Here is a 25357-nt window from a genome sequence, read left to right on the forward strand (position 1 = left end):
CTATGAAAAACTACACTCAAACAAATTTGAAAAGCTAGAAGAAATGGATGAATTCCCAGAAACACACTACCTACCTAAACTAACACAAACAGAGGTAGAACAACTAAATAGACCCATAACAAAAGAAGAGATTGAAAGGGTAATCAAAAAACTCCCAACAAAAAAAGCCCTGGTCCCGACGGCTTCACTGCAGAGTTCTACCAAACTTTCAGAGAAGAGTTAACACCACTACTACTAAAGGTATATCAGAGCAGAGAAAAGGGCGGAATGCTACCAAACTCATTCTATGAAGCCACCATATCTGTGATACCAGAACCAGTTAAAGACACCACAAGAAAAGAAAATTATAGACCTATATCCCTCATGAATGTAGATGCAAAAACCCTCAATGAAACTCTAGCCAATAGAATTCAACAACATATTAAAAAAATAATTTACCACGACCAAGTGGGATTCATACCAGGTATGCAGGGATGGTTCAAAATTAGAAAAACAATTAATGTAACCGACCACATAAATAAAACAAAAGACAAGAATCACACGATTTTATCAATTGATGCAGAAAAGGCATTTGACAAAGTTCAACACTCATTCATGATAAAAACTCTCAGCAAAATAAGAATAGAAGGAAAATTTCTCAACATAATAAAGAGCATTTATACAAAGCCAACAGTCAACATCACCCTAAATGGAGAGAGCCTGAAAACATTACCATTGAGATCGGGAACCAGACAAGGATGCCCTTTATCACCGCTCTTATTCAACATTGAGCTGGAAGTCCTAGCCAGCGCGATTAGGCTAAAAAAAGAAATGAAGGGATCCAGATTGGCAAGGAAGAAGTCAGAGTATCTCTATTTGCAGATGACGTGATCTTATACACAGAAAACCCTAAGGAATCCTCCAGAAAACTACTGAAACTAACAGAAGAGTTCAGCAGAGTATCGGGATACAAGACAAACATACAAAAATCAGTTGGATTCCTCCACACCAACAAAAAGAACATCGAAGAGGAAATCACCAAATCAATGCCATTTACAGTAGCCCCCAAGAAGAGAAAATACTTAGGAATAAATCTTACCAGAGATGTAAAAGACTTATACAAAGAAAACGACAGTACACTTCTGCAAGAAACCAAAAGAGACTTACATAAGTGGAAGAACATACCTTGCTCGTGGATAGGAAGACTTAACATTATAAAAATGTCTATTCTACCAAAAGCGATCTATACATTTAATGCAATTCCGATCAAAATCCCAAGAACATTCTTTAATGAGATGGAGAAACAAATCACCAACTTCATATGGAAGGGAATGAGGCCCCGGATAAATAAGGCATTACTGAAAAAGAAGAACAAAGTGGGAGGCCTTACTTTACCTGATTTTAGAGCCTATTCTACTGCCACAGTAGTCAAAACAGCCTGGTATTGGTACAACAACAGATACATAAACCAATGGAACACAATTGAGAATCCAGACATAAATCCATACACATATGAGCAGTTGATATTTGACAAAGGCCCCAAAACAGTTAAATGGGGAAAAGACAGTCTTTTTAACAAATGGTGCTGGCATTACTGGATAGCCATCTGCAAAAAAATGAAACAAGACCCATACCTCACTCCATGCACAAAAACTAACTCAAAATGGATCAAAGACCTAAATATAAAATCGAAAACGATAAAGATCATGGAAGAAAAAATAGGGACAACGTTAGGAGCCCTAATACATGGCATAAACAGTATAGAAAACATTATAAAGAATGTAGAAGAAAAACTAGATAACTGGGAGCTCCTAAAAATCAAACACCTATGCTCATCCAAAAACTTCACCAAAAGAGTAAAAAGACTACCTACAGGCTGGGAAAAAGTTTTTAGCTATGACATTTCTGATAAAAATGTCTCTTCTCTAAAATCTACATGATACTGTGAAAACTTAACTGCAAAAAAACAAATAACCCGATTAAAAAATGGGCAAAAGATATGAATAGACACTTCACTAAAGAAGACATTCGGGTAGCTAGCAGATATATGAGGAAATGTTCACGACCATTAGCCATTAGAGAAATGCAGATCGAAACTACAGTGAGATTTCATCTCACTCCAACAAGGCTGGCATTAATCCAAAAAACACAAAAGAATAAATGTTGGAGAGGCTGCGGAGAGATTGGAACTCTTATACACTGCTGATGGGAATGTAAAATGGTACAACCACTTTGGAAATCGATTTGGCACTTCCTTAAAAAGTTAGAAATAGAACTACCATACAATCCAGCAATCCCACTCCTTGGAATATATCCTAGAGAAATAAGAGCCTTTACATGAACAGATATATGCACACCCATGTTTATTGCAGCACTGTTTACAATAGCAAAAACATGGAAGCAACCAAGGTGCGCATCAACGGATGAATGGATAAATAAATTATGGTATATTCACACAATGGAATACTACGCATTGATGAAGAACAGTGAGGAATCTGTGAAACATTTCCTAACATGGAGGAACCTGGAACACATTATGCTGAGTGAAATTACTCAGTTGCAAAAGGACAAATATTGTATAAGACCACTATTATAAGAAATTGAGAAATAGTTTAAACTGCGAAGAAAACATTCTTTTGTGGTTACGAGATGGGGGACGGAGGGAGGGTGGGATAGGCGCATTCACTAACTAGATAGTAGATAAGAACCACTTAGGGTGAAGGGAAAGACGGCACACAGTACAGGGGAGGTCAGCACAATTGGACTAAACCAAAAGCAAAGAAGTTTCCTGAATAAACTGAATGCTTCGAAGGCCAGTGTAGCAGGGGCAGGGGTCTGGGGACCATGGTTTCAGGGGACATCTAAGTCAACTGGCATAATCAAATCTATTAAGAAAACATTCTGCATCCCACTTTGAAATGTGGCGTCTGGGATCTTAAACGCTAGCAAGCAGCCATCTAAGATGCATCAATTGGTCTCAACCCTCCTGGATCAAAGGAGAATGAAGAACACCAAGGACACAAGGCAATTATGAGCCCAAGAGACAGAAAGGGCCGCATGAACCAGCGACTACATCATCCTGAGACCAGAAGAACTAGATGGTGCCCAGCTACAACCGATGACTGCCCTGACAGGGAACACAGCAGGAGAGCAGTGGGATGCAGACCCCAAATTCTCATAAAAAGACCAGACTTAATGGTCTGACCAAGACTAGAAGAATCCTGGCAGTCATGGTCCCCAAACATTCTGTTGGCCCAGGACAGGAACCATTCACGAAGCCAACTCTTCGGACATGGATTGGACTGGACAATGAGTTGGAGAGGGATGCCAGTGAGGAGTGAGCTTCTTGGATCAGGGGGACACTTGAGACTATGTTGGCATCTCCTGCCTGGAGGGGAGATGAGTGGGTGGAGGGGGTTAGAAGCTGGCGAAATGTACATGAAAAGAGAGAGTGGAGGGAGAGAGTGGGCTGTCTCATTAGGGGGAGAGTAATTGGGATTGTGTAGCAAGGTATATATGGGTTTTTGTGTGAGAGACTGACTTGATTTGTAAACTTTCACTTAAAGCACAGTAAAAAGTAAATTATCATAGAGTTTTAGCCATGTAGGTATATTGATACATGTAGGCTGGGCTTACAAAAAATAGTTTTTGTTGTAACTAACTACGAGGATATTTTTGTAAAAAATAGTAAATTTCTGCTGAAACTCTGCACAAAAACTTTTATAGATGGTCATTTTATTGTCCCCTCTCTGACAGTGTTACCCAGTGTAGTTCTCACCCCTCACATCCCTCCTAGTGATGCCACTGGTGCCTTTTACACACAAGGTAACTGAACTATGCACTACACAACTCTATCTTCTTCCCATTTGCCCACTATGCTTCTGCTCCTGAAATAATACCGTTTACCACCTGGTCTCTTCCTCCTCAGCCACTTCTACCATCTGTCCTAGCCTAAGGAAGCTGAACATTTTTCCTGTGCCCTTTTACGTTATCTTTCTTAAAAAGGCTTTTTTCCTAAAGGATTTACTAATTTTATTTGTATATTAACACTCAGAGGCTCAAATCATGTTAACCATTCTTGAGGGCAAAGCAAAACTTTTTTTACGTTTGCTAGATGCTCAGGTCTACCCATATGTTTGGGAACTACCAAAATTAGTCTCTCTCTCACACATGCACACACACGCACATGTGCACACACACACACTCGCACACGCACACACACCCACACACACAAAGGAAAATCTATCCAAATACCTGGTCATGGCCTTCAGACCACCTAGCTGGATTAAGGACTTAGGAGTACAAGGAAGAAATTGGCGAGATTTTTTTTTCTTTTCTTTTTCTGAAGAGGGTTGTTAGTGTTTAATCCAATCTTGTTGAAAAAAAAGAGGTTACTACCTTTTAAGTTTCAGGACAGTGGTGGTTCAGGAGTGGAATTCTCACCTTCCAGGCAGGAAAGCCAGGTCAATTCCTGGCCAACGTACCCCAAGCTTGCATCTTGCTATAATGCTGGACAGGAGGTTCCAGGCTGAGGAAGCAATTTCCTGCATCCAACTCATCATCATCTGACCTCCAGTTCTTGGGACGTGAGCCAGCAGCCTGAGTTCTGATCTGCTGATTTGGAGTTCTTCAGTCCCTGCAACCTCATAAGTAGGAAGAAGCCTCCAACCTGATGCAACCTGATCACTGACGCATGGATTTGGAACTTGCCAGCCTCCACAACTGGTTTTGAAGGACCACCAGGTGCAGTTTGCCTTCAGCTGGCAAGACCAACAATACACCTTCACTGCCCAATCTGCCAGCAGCAGAGACCAACAGTGAGTCCCCAGTATGGCACCATTCCTCAGAACCATCAGTTTGCAGGTTGATTACATCGGACCACTTCTATTATGTAGCATTTTGTCCTCACTAGGATAGACACCTACTCTGGATATGCATTTTCCTTCCCTGCACACAATGCTTTTGCCAACACTACAATCTGTGGACTTAAAGAATGCTTCACACACTGTCATGGCATCCTACACAGCATTGCCTTGGATCAAGGGACTCACTCCACAGCAAATGAAGTGTGGCAATGAGCCCTTGCTCATGGAATTAACTGGTCTTACTATGTTCTCCATTGTCCTGAAGCAGCTGTTTGATGTAACAATGGAATGGCCTTCTGGAGACACAATTAGGGTACCACCTAGGTGGCAATACTTTGCAGGGTTGGTACAATGTTGTCAAGGAGACTGTATATACTCTAAACCAGTGTCAAATATTTGGTGCTTCTCCTTCCATAGCCAGAAGTTACAGGTCCAGGATTCATGGGGTAGAAATAGCAGTGGCACCACTCACTATTACCCCTATTGACCCACTTGCAGAATTTTTGCTTCCTCTCCTTGCAATACTATGCTTCGCAGGCCTAGAGGTCTAAATTCCAAAGGGAGGAATGCTCCCACCTGGAAACACAACATTGATTGCATTGAACTGGAAGTTAAGAGTACTACCCAGCCACTTGAGGTTCCTCATACCTCTGAATCAACAGGCAAAGAAGGGAGTTACTATACTGCCTGGTGTGATTGATTCTGATTACCAAGGAGAAATTGGATTGGTATTACATAATGGAGGTAAAGAAGAGTATGTCTAGTATACAGGAGATCCCTTAGGGCATCTCTTAGTACTACCATGACCTGTGATTAAAGTCAATGGAAAACTACAGCAACCCAATTCCCACATGACTACTAACCGCCCAGACCCTTCAGGAACAAAGGTTTGGGTCACCCCACCAGGCAAGGAACCAGTACCAGATGAGGCGCTTGCTCAGGACAAAGGGAACACAGAATAGATGGTGGAAGAAAGTTCTAAATACCAATTATGACCACGTGACCAATTGTAGACATGAGGACTGTAATTATTGAGTATTTTTTCATTTTATTATACATGTATGTGTGTGTGTGTGTATATATATATATATTTTTTTTTTATTTCTTCACTCCCTTATCCTATTACTCATAAAGTGAAAGATGTAAACGGGGAAAAAAAAAGGACAAAAGTCCTTAATGCTAACCATGATCTTGTTGACATGGCATCACCCACTTCCAGGTCCCTCTGACATTATACTAAAAACCGCTTTCACTTTTTTCTCTTCTTCCCCTATTCCCACACCTACCACATATCCACCTCCAATCCCACCCAGTCAGAAAATCTACATTTTAAATTATAATTTATTGAGTACTTACTCCATATCAGGAAGTAGATTAGTTACTGTGCTTGACGTTTTTACAGACTTCATCTCTAATATTCACCCCGCATTATGGTATTATCCCCATTGTTTAAGAATAGCCTGAAGAGGTTAAGTAAGTTGCCCAAAGTCACATAACTAGCAAGTATTGGATATGAATTTAAAATCCAGATTTGAAGAACTCCAAAGGTACTTACAGTCAATAAATTATGTCTTCTCAATATTGTTTTTCTTTACTGTCCAAATGGACCTGAGAAAGCTGCTGAGTTTCTAGGCCCTACTTTCCATAAGTTAGGTAAGACTTTCATTCCCCCATTTCAGAAATCAATGGCATATTCATAACTGGTTAATGAAGTCCTCTATCCCTCCCAAGAAATGGGAACTCTCCTCTAGTTCCTCTTGCTTTCACTGTCCCAGTGGTGAAAACCTCTTTATCCTTTCATCTGCTCCCAAAGCCCGTGCCCCTTCCATTCACTGCCGGAGGCCAGATTCATCTCAGCAGTTTCCTCCCTACCTCACTACAGTCAGGAAGCTACCTGTTTCCTACCTGTCTGAGCAAGATGACATATGGAAATGGAAACAATTACTGAAGTATTCCAGAGCAGGGTTTTCCTGCCTGAAAGAGCTATATAATTGTTGCCATTCATTCCTGGACTGAACCGAAGGAGACAAAGACTTAGATATCACAGTTCTCCAGCAAGTGGATGCTACTCTGGCTATTTTAGGATTAGGATCAGAAAGGGCAGTTTCATTAAAGAGAAAGCATATGTAAACATGTCTTTAAAAAATCACCAAAACGGGCTTCTAGAATGGACTTTTCATAACACAATGGCCTTTATTCTTAACTAGAATACATGAATCATTTAGAACTATTCCTTTCCTTTCTTTTCTCTCTTCTCATCTCTTTTCCTTCTCTTCCCAACCTTGACTCACATCCTGCCTCCTTAATGAGGCTCCCTCCGCATCACGAACTGAACTGTGTTGATGGTGAAGCAACATGAGGCAAAGCAGCATCAAGTGAATTCTGGTATATCTCACTGTTAAAAGGTCAATTTGGGAGACAGTAAACACTTGGACAAGAGAAAGCAGAGCCAAATATAGGAGAGACATTATACATCAACAGTAAATTTAAAAAAAAAAAAAAACTGGGTATGGAAATATCCACAAAAATGAATCATTAAAAAAGTCCCTTTTAGTAAGTCAGAACAACTTGACCAAGGCAAAATACTAGAAGCTTCACAGACATCCAAACTCCCCGAGGTAGTGAATTACTGGGTTGAAGGCTAGGGACCATGGTCTCAGGGGACACCTAGCTCAATTGGCATAACATATTTTATAAAGAAAATACCACTTTGGTGAATAGCATCTGGGGTCTTAAAAGCTTGTGAACAGCCATCTAAGATACTCCACTGGCCTGGCCCCATCTGGAGCAAGGGAAAATGAAGAAAACCAAAAAGACACAAGGGAAACATTAGTCCAAAGGACTAATGGACCACAACTACCACACCCTCCACCAGACTAAGTCTAACACAACTACCACCCGGAAACCACCACTGACTGCTCTGACAGGAATCACAATAGAGGTTCTGGACAGACATACTGGTCTGACAGAGACTGGAGAAACCCCAAGAGTATGGGCCCCGGAGGCCCTTTTAACTCAGTACTGAGGTCACTCCTGAGGTTCACCATTCAGCCAAAGATTAGACAGGTCCATAAAACAAACAATAATACATGCAACTCAACCATGTATACAAGACTAAATGGGCACACCAACTCAGGGGCAAGGAAGAGAAGGCAGGAGGGGACAGGAAAGCTGGGTGAATGGAAATGGGCAACCCAAGGTCAAGAAGGTGACAGTGTTGACATGTCACAGGACTGGCAATCAATGTCCCAAAACAATATTATATTATTTGTTTAATGAGAAACTAATTTGCTCTGTAAGCCTTCATATAAAGCACAATAAAAAAAAAGAGAGAGAGAAAGGAATACTTACCTGTAACTTATTTTGAGTTTTTTTTTACAGAAAGATGTAGGAAGTTATCTGTAAAATGTGCTGTGAATGCCAAAAATCATCCGTTAGCCTTGAAAAGCAACCAATAGTCACTGAATCCATGTTCTAAATATAATAATAATAAAATACCCAACATTGGTAAAACAGTCACCGAATACAAAATAATATAACTTTTGGGTATGATGTTCAGATATTTAGCAACAACTGATACTGGAGGGCAACAGAAAATAGTTACCAAAAGCTTAAAAGGTGTGTTTCCTTTTGTATTGAGTTCTGTATCAAAAAATACAGAAATTTATCCTAGACAAAACTTGAAAAGGTGCTTATATAAATATGTCTATTGGTGCAGAATTTGCAACATCCAAAATTTGGGAATAAAATATAAACTTATTACTATAGAAAATTGACTACATAAATTATGTTAAGGTTTCAAATGGAATACTATGTAACCACTAAAAACGATTTTGCCATATCTCTATGGATTGACTTAGAAAGTATTCCATAGCCAATATACTGTTAAGTGATAAAGACAGCCTTTAAAGCTCTGTGCATAGTATAATACTATTTTGTGAGAAACTATATGTTATGTGTGTGCATAGAATAAAGTCTAGAATTATATATATATTTTTAAAAAGCCCCATTTATTCTCCTAAGATTCTTATGAAATATTTCTACCCCCTCTTAATAGATGAAGACATTGACTCCTGGAGAGAATAAGTAATTGGTCTGACCTTTTGCCAGGAAGGTGCTATAAATGAGTGGAGCAGTGGAAGTGTGAATGGGGTGCCGTGGGAACTGTGGTGGCTTGGTGCACCTGTGCCCAGCAGGAATGGATCTTCCACCTTTTCAAGAGAATCTGGAAATTCTGATTTTAATGTGAAATAGCCTAGCTTGCATTTTATGTCTGCGGGCCAATGCATCTGACCAGTGTGGGACATTTGCCTTCAACAAACAAGTTGGAGCTGACCCAGACCCCGGGCTGAGTCTTCTGGCTCTTTATATTGAATGCACTCCTTACACCACCCTCAGCCAAAGATGACACCAGATGTGCATACATACAGGAGGAGGATGGGGTAACCAGATGGTAAAAGGTCTAACAAGACAGCTCTACCAACAGGCAGAAAGGGAATCAAAGAAGTGCTTATTGAAGAAGACATTTCAGACGTTATTGTCATCTGCAATAAGGTTAACTCCCAACATTTTCTTTCAGCAACATTGGTTCAATTTGATTTACTTGAGAGAAAAATTACACGAGAGAAAACTCTCTCTCCTTTTGGTTTCTTATCAGTTGAAATGAATACTCTGAGCATGGTGCACTGAACTGAAATCTTTGATCTCTTATAGTCACATGGACCACAATGGGTACTTCTTGTTCACTGTTTCTCCCACGAAGCCTTAAGTTCCTTATTATACCTTGTAGCTCTGTGCCTGGCTCAGTGTTGGTATCCAATAAATGTTTGTTGATTTAATTATGCAAACTGCTATAAATGGAAACTCCTTTCTAAAAATATGTAAATTTTATAATAGAAAATTACATTTCGAAAATATTTGAAAACGGCAGGCACATTTAAAAAATTTAGACAGTACCAAAATGCATAAAGAAGCAAAATTTTTTTTAATTTTCTAGCAAGAATTTTAAACAGAAACATGAATGAAACTTGCATGTAAATTTAAATTAGAGGATAATTACACTACAGAAATGCATAATTATGATTAATCTGTAAAATAGCATAGGGAGGGAGAGTTTATATACTATTGTCCCTCCTGTGTTTTGTCAGTTTCAGAACTATTAGCTGTATGTAGATATTAATACAGGCTTTTCTCTACCAAAGCTTTGTAAAGGAGAAGGGTACATTCTGCTCCCAGGAAGGATGGGCCCTGTTCTCAGAGCTACTTTGATTCTTGTTGAGTCCCTACTACTTAAGAGGCAAGCTCACTACACCAAAGGAAGAATATTTCACAGAGATACACAGTCTAGCTTCAGACAAGAGCCACTGCCTTAGCTACGTATAGTCCCCTGAAGAGAATAGACAGCACCATTTCTAGATACTTTTTGAACTTAACAGAAAAGCCAGAGAACATATATGATTAAGTTAGAATCATTCGAATAGCTTCTTATTGGCAATGCTAAATAAAAGATTCAAAAAATCCAGTGTTTCCCCTTAACTTTCCACAGAGTTGGGACTTCGGAAGAATCAGAAAGATAACAGGAACTGGAGAACCTTCAAAGGGGAACATCGAATCCGTTGCTATTGAGTCAGTTCTGACTCATAGCAACCCTAGAAGACACAGTAACTGTGTTCTTCTTCATATAGTCCGGCTTCTCGGATTATCTGCTCAGCATACAGGTTGAACAAGTATGGCGAAAGGATATAATCTTGATGCACACCTTTTGTGATTTTAAAACGTGCAGTATCCCCTTGTTCTGTTTGAACGACTGCCTCTTGGTCTATATCCAGGTACCATCCACATGAGCATGATGAAGTATTCTGAAATTCCCATTCTTTGAAATGTTATTCATAATTTATGATCTGTCTTGGAAGAAGTACAGCAAGAATGCTCCATAGAAGCAAGGGTGGCGAGACTACGTCTCACATGCTCTGGACATGTTATCAGGAAGAAGGATATCATGTGTGGTAGAGGATCAGTAAAATGAGGCAGACCCTCGACCAGATGGATGGACACAGTGGCTGCAACAATGGGCTCAAACACCACAACAATTGTGAGGGTGGCGCAGGACTGGGCAGTGTTCCATTCTGCTGTGCACAGGGTTGCTATGAATAGGAACGGAATTGACAGCACTTAACAACAGGAGAGGATAGAAATGTCCCACAGGGATTCCTAGGCTGTAATCTTTATGGGAGCAGATTGCCATATCTTTCTCCCATGGAGCAGCTGGTGGGTTTGAACTGCCAAGCGCCTAACCACTGTCCCACCAAGACTCCTTGAACAATGAATAAAAAACCAAATCTGTTGCCATCAAGTTGATTCCGACTCATTGTAACCCTACAGAAGAGTAGAACTCCCCCATAGAGTTTCCAAGGAGCAGCTGGTGGATTCAAACTGCAGAACTTTTGGTTTACAGCTGAGCTCTTTGCCACTACTCCACCAGGGAATGGGGAGTAAAATAGTCCAAAGGGAAATTGAGAGTTCAGTTTCGGTGGTATTAAGTTTGAGGTGCTTGCTATTCACTCAAGAAGAAATGGCAATATATAACCATATATTGAAATGTACAGTGCTGATGAAAGGTCCAATTAAAAACATAATTTTGAGGCCTGTGGTAATATATAAAGTCACGCAATAGAAGGAATCACCTTCGGAGAGAGTGTACAGAATGGAGAGAAGCAGGCCTGCTTTTTGAGTCTAGATAAACACCAACATTCCTTTCAGCTATATTGATTCCTAGTGCCTCGATCAAAAATTGTTTAGTTCTATCCATGAATATAAATTCTACTTTAAAAGCAAATAAAGCAAAATGCCCTTTTTTTGATTCTGGTTTCATTAATTCAAAATTCCTAATAACTATGATATTCGTGGAAAAGGAGTTTACCTTTGCATTATATGATGCAAATGAGAAATCCTATTTAAATTTTTAAGCCCATTTTAATGTTATCTCTGGGCATAAAAATAAACTTATTGAGAACTTACTTTTGCGCCAGGTACTGTACTGTTTTTCACACATAGAGTCATTTCTTTCTCACAATAATTTTATCAGTTATGCCCAAGTGTGATCCCAAGTGTACAGATAAGGAAGTTGAAGCATAGAGAGACTAAGAGATCTTGCTTACGATTGCACAGCTAACATGTGACTGGGATCAACATAGGAATTCCGACTCCAGAATCCCACTTCACCACTGAGCCAAAGCCCTTCTAATTAATTCTGGTTTCTCAAGATGTTTTCATTCAACCCTCTCAACTTCCCAGTAAAGCAGAAAATACGTGTTTAGGTAGAAAAAAAAAAGTGAGGCTAGCAGATAACAAGTGATTTGCCAAGTACATAGTGTCAAAGGTGAAGAGAATATTTACCACAGTAATGACATTCATCCAACTGGGCAAACACATTGGCAATGGCAGAAAATGAATATCGATTGGAGTCATATTCAAGAAGGACAATGAATCACTGATTGGATAGATGAGGCTTCCTTCTACCTCTTTATAACTAGAAAACTGAAAGGTCTGCCTAAGTTTCTGAATGGTATAAGCAAACATTTTCTGATCAATCGAACTATTCACAGATCTCCCTGGTTTAGAAAACACTGCTGCATTCATATGACTTGCAGTCAACTCAGCTTCACTCTAAGCAAAGGCAGGAAAAAAGGGAGCCAGGAGGCGAGGAAGGGAAGGAAAACCAGAAAGAAGGAAGGAAAAGAGAAAGGCTTATATGTGCATGAGTAAAAGATTAATATATATCCTGTCTTTGTAATAGTCACCCAACTTCACTTTTTATTTAATATGACACAGTTTTTCTCAAGCACACATGAAAAGTGGACATTTTGTTCAGTAGTCAAAAGAAAAAAGCTCATCAAAAGGCTTGTTTGGTCTGTTGAAAGCCAAATAGCCTGCTGACGACTGAATTCTCCCAAATCCACTGTTTATTTAGGTATCATATAGATGGATGATCCTTACTTTTCTGAAGTTTCATTTCAAACACCATCATTTTCTTTTTTTCGTACTTTAGAAATATATTTACCTTAATTCGTAATCATCGATGGGTGAGATTTTGCAACATGCCTGGAAACCACTAGAAGCAACAGCAGATTTGGAAATCCCTGCTGTAGATACAGCCTGAATCACTCAGTTGTTTTGCTGTTGTGCAGACAACGCCTTCAGGGCTAGTGATGGATGGGTGATGGAGTCAGCCTGAGTACACAAAATCGACGCTTGAAGTGGCAGCCAAGGTCAAAAGACGAAGCTGGCTGAACCTCCGCACCCAGTGTACTGTTCCTGTTCTTTCTGGGGCTCTGGGGAGTCCCTGCAATGTGGGGGGGGCAGGCTGAAGATCAATCCACTCCCCTCCTATTCCCCCACTCAAGAGACATTCTCACCTCGTTTCCATGATAAACTCATATGTTCTGTTCTCCATGTCAAACATGCCACCCATGTTCTGTGCCAGGATAGAAAAAGTGATTTTGCTTGGCTGAGTTAATACAATGTGTTCAAAAATCCCACATAACAAATGCAGGCTGATTCAACCATTCCATTTCTTCCCAGTCCTATTTACTGTGAAGTATACTTTGGCTCCAATGTGTATTCACAGGGAAGTGTATGTTTGCAGTGACTTGCTCTGAATGAGCCCCATTCTTACAGACAGTCTTCTCTTATACCAAAGGAAAAAGGCCTGACAGATGGGGGAGAGTAATTCATAGAGAAAGATGTGCTGACAGCTCTGAATGAATAGCTTTCCTCCTCTAGGGCTCCAGCTCGAGTCGGCCCCCAGGCTCAGGGAACTTACTCACTCACCAGAATCCCAGAACAGCAGTCACATCCAACCAAGTCCTGGAAGTGATTAGAGAAGAGACCTCTTTCCTGAAAAGGCAGCCTTTCAACTAGCTAGATGTGGTATTATTTTTAACTAGGGGGTAGAAGAGATGAAGTTTTCAGACTCCAGGTTTTAATAAGTCCCTGATTTCTCCATCTACAATAGCCTCCTGTGTTTGGTGCGTGATGAGCTGAATGGAGCCACCATGTTGGAATAGTTATGGGCTATTCAAGAGCAAACTAAAAGCACGAAGCCTATAATGAACTGGGGTTAGATGTTATCAAGATGTTGTTTGTCATGACAATAAAGTGGAGGGATGGAGGATGCAAACATAATTATGGTCATTTCCTGGATGTCCAACATAGTACAATGCAACCAGTCCTGGGTGGGGAGAAGTAAGCCCTGGATTCAAGTCTTAGACTGGTTGTTAAATCTGGGTGATACTTAATAAGGTATTAAGATTATCTAAACCTTAGTTCAGGGGAGAAAAACAGGTAGCTCCTTGCTGAATCTAGACAGCTGGTTTTCCATATTATTTTGTTTTTAATTTTATCGCACATGCTCTTAAAAATAAAAATTTGAATGCTTTACCATAGTAAAATCTCTCCTATTCTTTGCAGGTCCCATCACTTCCTTTTGGATTTCACCCACCCCTAGTCACACATTCATTCAACAAATTTTTATTAGGCGCCTACTATGTGTCAGGTACTATTCTAGGTACTAGGTAGTCAGCCACCAAAAAATAGAGAAAATCGATGGCTGCACATGATTAATGCGAAATTAGTGTCACTAAATTGAACACATGAAAAATCTTGAATTGGCACATGTTGTGTTATAAATATCTTTACAACAATTAAAAAAATAGACAAAATTTTTGCTCTCATGGAGCTCACACTTCAGTGAGATTGGTTAGACAATAATTAAATTAGCAGATGGGCAAGTAGTGTGTCACACAGTGTAAATGTACAGAGGAAAAACAACAGGGTGAGTGCTGGAAATAAGGATTACAATTTAAGATAGGGTTATTAAGGAAAGCTCTTCTGATCAAGTAATATTTGAGCCAATGCCTGAATGGAAAGGGGCATGTCGTGGGGATATCTAGGGGAGCATGTTCCCAGAAGAAGGGATACCAAAAGCTGAGGCCTGGAGGGAGAGCGTGCTTGGAGTGTGGTTAGAGCAGAGTAGAGGAATAGGAAAAGTGGTGGAAGATGATAGAGGAGAAGAAGAAGGCGGACAATGCAGGGCCTTATTGTCATGGATTGAATTGTGTCCTGAAAAAATATCTGTCAACTGGGTAGGTCGTGATTCCCAATATTGTATGATTGTCCACCATTCTGTCATCTGATGTGATTTCCCTATGTGTTGTAAATCCTATCTCTATGAGGCTGATGAGATGGGATTAGCAGCAGTTGTGTAAACCCCATCTACAAGATTAGTCTACAGTTTAAGCCAATCTCTTTTGGGATATAAAAGAGAGAAGTGAGCAGAGAGGCACGGGAACCTCATACCACCAAGAAAGCCGCACCGGGAACACAGCATATCCCTTGGACTCGGGGTTCCTGAGAAGAGAAATTCCTTGATCAGGACCTTCGTCCAGGGCTGACAGGGAGAGAAAGCCTTCCCCTGCAGCTGACACCCCGAATTTGTATTTGTAGCCCACCAGACTGTGAGAGAATAAATTCCTCTTTGTTAAAGCCATCCAATTGTGATATTTCTGTTATAACAGCACTAGATGACTAAGACACTGATAGACCATGGAAGGGACTTTGGCTTTTACTTCGAATGAGATCAGAAACATTCAAAAGGTTTTCATCAGAGAAGTGACAAGATCTCTATTACTTTTAAAGATCACTCTGGTTGTTGTTTAGAAAACAGACTGGAGACAGGAAAGTTTAGAAGCAAGAAAGTCGGGAGAGTGTTACCACATCCTAATGAACAATAATGGCAACTTGGATCAGAGTGGTGGCTTCAGAAATGGTGAGAAATGGTCAGACTATGAAAATATTGTGAAGATAGAGCCAACAGCATTTTCTGAAGGATTGTGTGGGATATAAGAGAACTTTCCACATTTTTTAGCCTGATTAACAAGGATATATGGAATCATTATTTAATAAGAAAAGAAAAAATGGTATGTTTAGAGAGAGGAAATCTGGAGTTTCAGACATGGTAAGTTTAAGATAATTATTCAACATCCAAAAGGAGAGGTCAGGGAGATGATTAGATATGTAAGTTTGAAATTCAGAGGTGAGGTTTAGACTGGAGACTAAATTGGGAGACTGTCAGTAAATAAAAATATTTGAAGTTGTGACACTGGTTAAGATTATCAAGGAAATGAGTGTGGGTAAATAAGAAACCTGTGGAATCCACAGGGATGGATTGTTCTTTCCACAAGCAAAGAACTCTGAGAAGTGATCAGGAAGTTAGGAGGGGAGCTGTTACCACTAAGGCTGTGTGCCAACTTGGCTGGGCCATGATTCTCAGTTGTTTGGCAGTTATAATGCAGTTCGACAGTCATATGATGATGTGATCACCTCCATGATGAGATTTGATATAATGTGATCACCTCCATGATGGAATATGCTGTGAGAAGCCAATCAGTTGAAGGAGAGTTTCCTTGGGTGTGTGGCCTGCATCCAATATAGGTGGACTTTCTGGCAAGGTTCATGGGCTTTTGCTTGCTCTGGATCCTGTAGCTGGCACCTGTTCATCTGACCTCCTGTTCTTGGAACTTGAGCTAGAGACTTACCTGCCATCTTGCCTGCCAATCTTGGGATTGATTGGTCTTCATAGCCTGTGAGCAAGAGCCCTGCTGTCTGATTTTCCAATCTTGGGTTCACGAACCCCTGCAGATATGTGAGTCAGGAGAAGCCTCCAACCTGATCCATGTTCCAACCTCTACAACCATGTGAGCCATTTCCTTAATATAAATTTCTTTATATATATATTTATATGATTTACTGCTTTTGTTCCTCTAGAGAACCCATCCTAAGAGGACGCAAGAGAGCATGATATTCCAGCCTTAAAGTCAAGGAGGTAATTAAGAGATCTAACTTTTATGTTACCAAAAATCAGCGGTCATCAAATCTTTTCTGTGAAGAGCCAGATAATAAATATTTCAGGCTGTGTGACCGTATTGTCTCTGTTGCAACTGTTCAACTCTACCATTGTTATGTGAAAGCAATCATAGATAATAACAGCATGATGATAAACGAAGAAAACATTGGAGTTGTCAAGGATTTCATTCTACTCGAATCCACTATTAACAGCCATGGCAGTGGCAGTTAAGAAATAAAATGATATGCTGCATTGGGCAAATCTGCTACACAAGACCTCTTTAAAGCGTTCAATACCAAAGATGTCACTTTTACGTAAGGTGAGCCTGAAGTAAGCCATGGTATTTTCAATCACCTCATATGCATGTGAAAGCTGGACAATGAATAAGGAAGATCAAAGAAGAATTGATGCCTTTGAATTATAGCCTTGGTGAAGAATATTGAATATACCATGGACTGCCAGAAGAACAAATAAATCTTTCTTGGAACCAGTACAGCCAGAATGCTCCTTAGACGTGAGGATGGCAAGACTTCATCTCACATAATTTGGACATGTTATCAGGAGGGATCAGTCCCTGGAGAAAGACATCATGTTTGGTAAAGTAGAGAGTAAGCAAAAAAGAGGAAGGACCTCAATGAGGTGGACTGACACAGTGGCTGCAACAATGGGTTCAAACATAGGTAGGATTGTGAGGATGGCAATGGACCAGGCAGTGTTTTGTTTGGTTGTACATAGGGTCGCCGTGAGTCAGAACCAAATCAACAGCACCCAACAACAACAACATGGCTGTGTTCTAAGAAAACTTTATCTACAAAAACAGGCAGCATGCTGGGCTTGGCCGTAGAGCTGTAGTTTGCCCAACCCCATCTAAAATAATGGCTTTCTGGTAACTGATTCGTGAAGTATTAGATTACATTCTAAAAGTTTACAGTTTTGTGTTTCTACTAAGGCAGAATAAAGGAGATTCTAACCAATTTACATTTAGATTTAGAATGTTGTAAGAAACAGACACACACACACACACACACATATTCACTCTTCTCATGACAAAGCTCAAATCTCTCTTCTATCAGTCCTGATATCATAAAATATACCTAAAAAAGCATTCTTCCTGTAGGTCACAGAAACAGAATTTCCATTTCTTACCAGTCAACTCATGTGGTAGATAATCCAAGTAAAGTTCTCCACTTTCCAAGAGCTTGCCATGAAAGATGCATTTCTATTGGCAGAGGAATGGGAGGGAGAAAGGTGAGAGCCCTCACATATTGATTTCTGCTTTGTTATTTATCCTTGTGCTTTAACTTAACTGAAAGAAGATATCTCTACTGAAATTATGAATTTTCTTGTGAACACTTCACATACAAAAAGAGCATGTCCCCACTTGCTCCAAACTAATCTAAATGATGTCCATTTGGAGTGCTCTTTAAGCTTCCCGCAAGCTCTGTTCTAGACTTGGGATAAAAGATCCCTACACCCACTTCATTGCAGCAATGCTCCAAGTGCTGCTCCTACCTGTGCTCACATCCTGTCTGTCACAGAGCCCCACGATTTGTCTTGGGTTTGGTTTGAACTTTCTTTTCTTTTTTTCTCTCCTGAACTGATAATTCAATTTCAGCAGGTCCACCTGGTTCTGATTTTGCCCTCCCTAGAAATGTTCCTTCTGGTAACTGCATCCTTGGCTCCAAGTGAGAAAGTGGCAACATTTGCCTACACGAACCCAAGACTCTGAGCTTTTAGTGTGTATCTGGAGAAGAATATGGGGCAAAGTGCCAACTCTTCCTGGTGCTCTAAACAGAGACACAGCTCAGCATTTCATCAGTCTTCTGCCTATTGAGACATTCTTCAAATCATCTCACAAGTTTAATTCCATCTCACCAACCACCTTCTTCCCATGTGATAAATAACAGAGCCTCTCAGATTCCCCTTTCTGGATGTGTATCTCTTCAATGAGCTTTCATCTGTAGACCACACCCAAGGACAGGACCATGTGCAGCTTGCAGCAGTACAATGACCCCTGGTGGGGAAAAGGATTTAAAAACTGTTTAGGGAACACAAAACCTGGGGGTGTGAAAGAATCCCAGGGAAGGTAGAACATGGAAATAAGATCTCACAAGGAGAAACATTAAGGCTTTTAGAAATGTTTCAGTTTACAGAGGTTTATATAAGCTGTATAGTAAGCAAAGAGATGAATTTTCACAGGGAGGTCCATCAACTGATTCCAGACAAAGGCTTAATCAAAGACCAGTGAACTGGAATAGATGGTTCCCTCTACATCTTTAAGATGAAAACGGGGAATGAGACACACTGAAAGGAGATGTTATCCAGGCCCTGTTCCAGCAAGATCAGAGACCACTGGGGGAAAAAAAAAAAACCAAACCTGTTGCCGTCGAGTTGATTCCACCTCATAGAGACCATTGGAGAACAGCACAAATGACTCTGGGGGCCTCTGTGTGAGGCCCTAATATTTAGGCTTATGTTTGTAATGCTATCCTCAAAACAGTATCGAATTCTTCCTATTTAGGCTTTAGATGAAGGTAAGCTTCCCCCTAGTACAGGGTGGTATCCTACTTGGGATAGTAAGGTGCATGGCAAGAACATGGGCTAGGGAATCAGACATAGATTTGAATCCCTACTTGGCCATTTACTATTTATGTGGTCCTCTCTGAGCCTCAGTTTCATCCATTACAAGAAAGAAAGTGATATCTACTTTGCAGTACTATTGAAAGACTTTCAGAAAATACATATGAAATATGTGGCAAATTAAATGGAGCTCTGTATTATGAAAAACTAGAGCTATTTACAAGGATAGCGGGATTAAAATGTATGGCAATGCTTATGTCTTACTCTCAAATATATAGGTTTTAGAAAAAATGTAAATGCTCATATGTATAAATTCATTAATAGATATCATATTCATTAGATCCAGTTTCATTACCTGCTTAATGAAATACAGTTATCTCCCCAGCCTAGATTAGAATTATTTTACCACGAATTCTTTAACTTAAGAGTTGAAAAATGCCAAGGCATGGTCATACCTCTAGCTTGTTTCAGAAAATCAGAAAAATCCAAGTTCTAGAACATAAAGGAAGGAAATCCCATCCTCAAACATTTTTCTGAGTGAAAATTTATTCAGTATTAGAAGTTTAAAACATACTTCCATCTCTACTTTTTCCTCAGAATGTATCCTTCTTTCCCTTACATTTTTTAGACCAATCACTAGCACTTCCTTCCTACTCCCATTCCTATTCCCTCATAATTTTCTTTCCCTTGACTAAAACTACTTGAATACTACATTTGTACAAAGGACGTGTTGCTGAAATACTTACGTAATTCAAAGCTCACAGAGCTCAAACCGTACTAGGTATTTCTGTTTTCCAGCTAAGTGGGCCAATGGAGTAAAACACTCATCACAATTCACTAAGTCTCCTGACTTAGAGATTTTCCACTTCTCAGTGACTTTTTAAGTTGAAGTATTTCACATTATTTCAAGCTGTGTGCGTTAAATGAAACCTCACTGGTGCTTTTTTAATCTCACTCTTTCAAAGCAACGTGATTCAATTATTGTAAAATATGATCCATCGATTCTATTTGGGGACTTATTTTCCCCTGCGGTCATTCCTAAACTTTGTCAGAGGAGCTAAGGGTGAGACTCACTGGATCGAGAGAAGTTAGAGGAGATACAATCATGACTGAAATGTGTCACCTTTTGAGCAGGCACAAGGCAAGGTGAAAGGAGAACTCTTTGGGGTATCCTTACCTTTCTAGTATGCATTGAGCTCTTTCCTGTTTAGGGGTTTTGCATATGCTGAGTTTCCTTTCTAAAACTCTCTCCCCCACAGCTTTCCAAAACTAGCATCAATCCATCCTTCAGCCTCAGCTTCTTCCTCCACCATCCTATCCAATGTTGTTTTCCATCACGTATATTTGTGCAGGGCGTACCTTACACAAAGACATCCAACTGCAGGGGGTGATCAAGAGTTGAACTCTAGTCCTCGGTCTGCTCTACAAGCTCTGTGCCCTGTGCTCAGAGATGGTGTCACATTCCAATTTTCATGAAAGCACACAATGGGCCAGTAATGTCATGATCCACCACATGGTAGGCACTCAATATATACTTGCCGAATGAATAGAGTAAGAGGTTTTAATGCCCAGGTTAGAAGTGGAGTGTTTCACTTCTACCCACACTTCATTCATACAAATTGTAGTCTAGTTGTACTCCCAGGAGAAAAAAAGAAATAGGTTTGTTGAAGAGCTAGTCTTTGCCACACATCCATGCCTCTATGGTTTAACCACTTAATTCTATTTATCCATCGTCTTCAGTCCAAAAACAGATTATGTGTATCAAGAAGATCATCACAGAAACTGAAACTTCCTAAGCCATCTAAGAAAAAATTACATACAAGATACCCATTGCCTTTGAGTCAATTCCGACTCATAGCGACCCTATAGGACAGAGTAAAGCTGCCACATAGGGTTTCCAAGGAGTGGCTATTGGATTCGAACTGCCCAACTTTTGTCTGGCAGCCAAGCTCTCAACCACTGTGCCACCAGGGCTCCTCAAGAAAAATGACATATAGGTCAAAAAAAAAAAAATTGGGGGAGAGGAGGACACTTTCTATTATTACATGGAAAAAAGCAGTAAAAAATCAATTATGAAGAATTTAAGGTGCCAGGGGAAAGAGAATGGTAGATAAAAATAAGTGCTCTGAACAAAGAATTAAAAAATTCGTCACAGAAAATAGTTTCAGGAATTGAAAATAAAGAAAGGGCATAAAAGTCATTATGAACATTCTGTAACTCCTCTGAAGCAAGGGCACAAGAATGTATTTATGAGTAAGATCCATAGGTTTTACAAAAACAGTTAAAGAATCTAGTAAGAAGAATGGACGTTGTGTGGTGTTCTTAGACAGTCTCCAGTGTATGGAGCTGAGGAAGAACTGGCGTATTTTAAGCATGGAAGATAGGACAAAATAGGGAATCATCTCATAAAAATAATCATTGTGGAAAATGTCAAATGAGTCAAATGGAAAGTTAAACTCGGGGTCCCATCAAGGAACTATCATGCAGCCTAATTTGGCTTCCTCACCAGGAATTAATGGTGCAAAAAGAAAATTACGATGCTTTCCAGTGGGGTGGTAAGTTGTGAAATTATCTTGCGGTGTGGATCATGATAAAGACCTCAAGGATGACAGAGATCATAAAGTAAGAAGTAGCAAAATGCTGTGCAGAAAGCATTGGTCCAGGAGTCAGGAGACACGGATTCTGGTCCCAACTTTAAAGCCTTGTTGTTGTTGTTGTCGTCGTTGTTAGGTGCCTTCAAGTCGGTTCCAACTCATAGTGAGCGAGCCCATGTACAGCAAAACAAAACACCACCTCATCCTGCGTCATCCTCACAATCATTGCTACATTTGAGCCCATTGTTGCAGCTTCTGTGTCAATTCTTCACATAGAAAGTCTTCCTCTTTTTCACTGACCATCACTTTACCAAGCATGATGTCTTTCGCCAGGGACTAAATACCTGATAGTGCGTCCAAATTACATGAGACAAAGTCTCGCCATTCTTGCTTTTAAGGAGCATTCTGGCTGTACTTCTTCCAAGAAAGATTTGTTTGTTCTTCCGGCAGTCGATGATATAGTCAATATTCTTTGCCAAAGCCATAATTCAAAGACATCAATTCTTCAGTCTTCCTTATTCATTGTCCAGCTTTCACATGCATATGAGGTGATTAAAAATCCCATGTCTTAGGCCAGGCGAAACCTGGTCTTCAAAGTGACATCTTTGCTTCTCAATACTTTAAAGAGGTCTTTTGCAGTAGATTTGCCCAATGCAATGCATCATTTCACTTCTTGACTGTTGCTTCCATGGGCATTGATTGTGGCTCTAAGTAAAATGAAATCCTTGACAACTTCAATATTTTCTCTGTTTATCATGATGTTGCTTATTGGTCCAAGTTGTGAGGATTTTTGTTTTGTTTATTTGTTTGCTTGTTTTCTATGTCAAGGTGTAATCCATATGAAAGGCTGTAGTCTTTGATCATCATCAGTAAGTGCTTTAAGTCCTCTTCACTTTCAGCAAGGAAGGTTGTGTTATCTGCGTAACACAGGTTAATGATTCTTTCCTCCAATCCTGAAGCCACGTTCTTCTTCATATAGTCCAGTTCTTGGATTATTTGCGCAGGATACAAACTGAATAAGTATGGTGAAAGGATACAACCCTGATGCACACCTTTCCTGATCTTAAACCACACAGTATCCCCTTGTTTTCTCGAACCACGACTGCCTGTTGGTCTACGTACAGGTTCCTGATGAGCACATTTTAATGTTCTGGAATTCCCATTCTTTGCAATGTTATCTATAATTTGTTATGATCCACATAGTCAGATGCCTTTGCATAGTCAATATAATACAGGAAAGCATCTTTCTGGTATTCTCTGCATTCAGCCAAGTTTCGCCTGACGTCAGCAATGGTATCCCTCACATCGGGTCCTCTTCTGAATCCGACTTGAATTTCTGGCAAAGTACCTTGACAAATGAATCAAGTTCCTGTTGATTTGTGTGCAGTCTCCAGTGTATTCCTGTGTTTTAGAAAATGTTCCTGTTCAAATACACTGCTAAAGGTTCAGAATGTCTGAAGCCAGATGCCATAGACAAAAACTAATATCAGGAGATTTATGATGCTAAAAAAGTCATCTGAAAAAAGAATTGCTACATATCCTAATAGTTAAAATAAAATAGGAAAAAATATAAGTTCAGATATACAATACCACAAAAAAAGAAAAAGAAAAAAAGAATATTTAGTTTGATTTAGAAAGTTAACTAACTGTCCCATGAACTAGTTGTATTGCTTAATCCCAGTCTCTTAATCTCTGATTCTCAGTTTCCTCATGTTTAAATTGGTGAAGGGGTCAAGGAAAAGAATACAACCATATCCAAATAAGCTAAGCATCAGAATCCCCTTGAAGGAAAGAAGGGGCATGTCATGTTAAAAATACAGATTGCCAGGTCCCACTCCAGACCTATTAAATCGAGACAATCTAGGGAGGGGACCAAAGAATCTGTATGTTTATTAAGTTTATGCAGTGCTTCTCATATAGCCATCACCAGTTGGATACTGGCATTTGGAACCAGTGAGCTCATACACTACTAACACAGTCTTCAAGCTACTGGTGTGCTTGAAAAAAGGAACTATGTATTCACTGGAAAGTGTGAGAAAGCCACAAATGTCAGGTCCCCATTCAAAAACTATTTTTTAACAAAAGTAAATTTCCCCTTATCAATGAACACTACAGTATGACTAACATTTATATAACATTTTTGGTTTTACAGAACAAGTTCAATCTACCGTAATCTTTGATTCCTTTTGATCCTCCCAGCAGCCTTGTGAAGTACGCTTCATTGTTCCTCTTACAGATGACAAGGCTGAGATGCAGAAAGGTTAGATGGCCTCTTGCCCAAAGTCACCCAACAAGTGTGTCCCCTTGACTCCAGGAGGCCAGGTCTTCTGATTCCAAATTGTGAATGGAATCAAGTAGATACTAGAGAAAGGTAAAAGGATGCTCTGAGCCACATTAGGCATCCTGTGCTCAAGTATGCGGCCTCAATGATGCCAGAACCCGCCTCCCAAACTGTACCCCTTAGAGTCCAGCTCGCAATCAGAGCCCTTCTTCATGTGGTGGATCAGCGAACCAAGGCAGAGGATGGCTAAATGACTTTACAAGGTCACATGTTAGTTATAATTGCAACTAGGACCAAGTTTCCATTTCTAAACTGGTGGTTTTCAAGATTTTCCAAAACTAAGGCAGGTGACTCTTTTTTCCAACAAAATTGTGTACAGAATCTCAAAATAGAAAATAGATCAAAGCTTATCATTTGATAAAAAGCAAGCTATCAAACCGATGCTGCTCATCTCTCTCCCAAACTCTCAGCAAGAAGGTTATAAAAAAATTTCAGAAACTTTTTAGAGTACTCAGAGAAGAGTGCAATTCTGTTAAAAACCCTCAAGGTACTTGTCATTTGTTTAGGAGATTTCTTGGTTCCCAGGGAGGTGGTGCTCAGGGTTTAGAAAGCAGAATTCTATACCTTCCATCTACTTTTGCGGGACCGCCCAATCACTTCTGGGAACTCTAGCACTTGCTCATGACATTGCAGCAGGATTCCCCTACTTGGGGGAGACTCAGGTTCAATTCCCAGCCAATGCGCCTCATTCACAGCCACTACCCGTCCGTCAGTGGAGACTTGCGGGTTGCTATGATGCTGAACAGGTTTAGGCAGAGCTTCCAGACTAAGATGGACTAGGAACAAAGGCCTGGTTACCTACTTCCAAAAATCAGCCAGTGAAATTCCTTTGAATCACAACAATCTGATCTGCAACCAATCATGAAGATGGCACGAGACCAGGCAGTGTTTTGTTCCACTGTACATGGGGTAGCCATGGGTCCAGGGCCAACTCATCAGAGCTAAAAATAATAATTGTGTAAGGGGGCAATTCTGAAATGTTAATTCCAAAGTTAAATGGTATAGGACATAGCCGACTGCATTTCATTTACAACTTGCAGGAAACCTTGCAAGATGCATGGAACTGTTGCATAACTAATCTAACAGCCCACAACTG

Source organism: Loxodonta africana, chromosome 14, assembly GCF_030014295.1.
Source record: "Loxodonta africana isolate mLoxAfr1 chromosome 14, mLoxAfr1.hap2, whole genome shotgun sequence".
Lineage (NCBI taxonomy): Eukaryota > Metazoa > Chordata > Mammalia > Proboscidea > Elephantidae > Loxodonta > Loxodonta africana.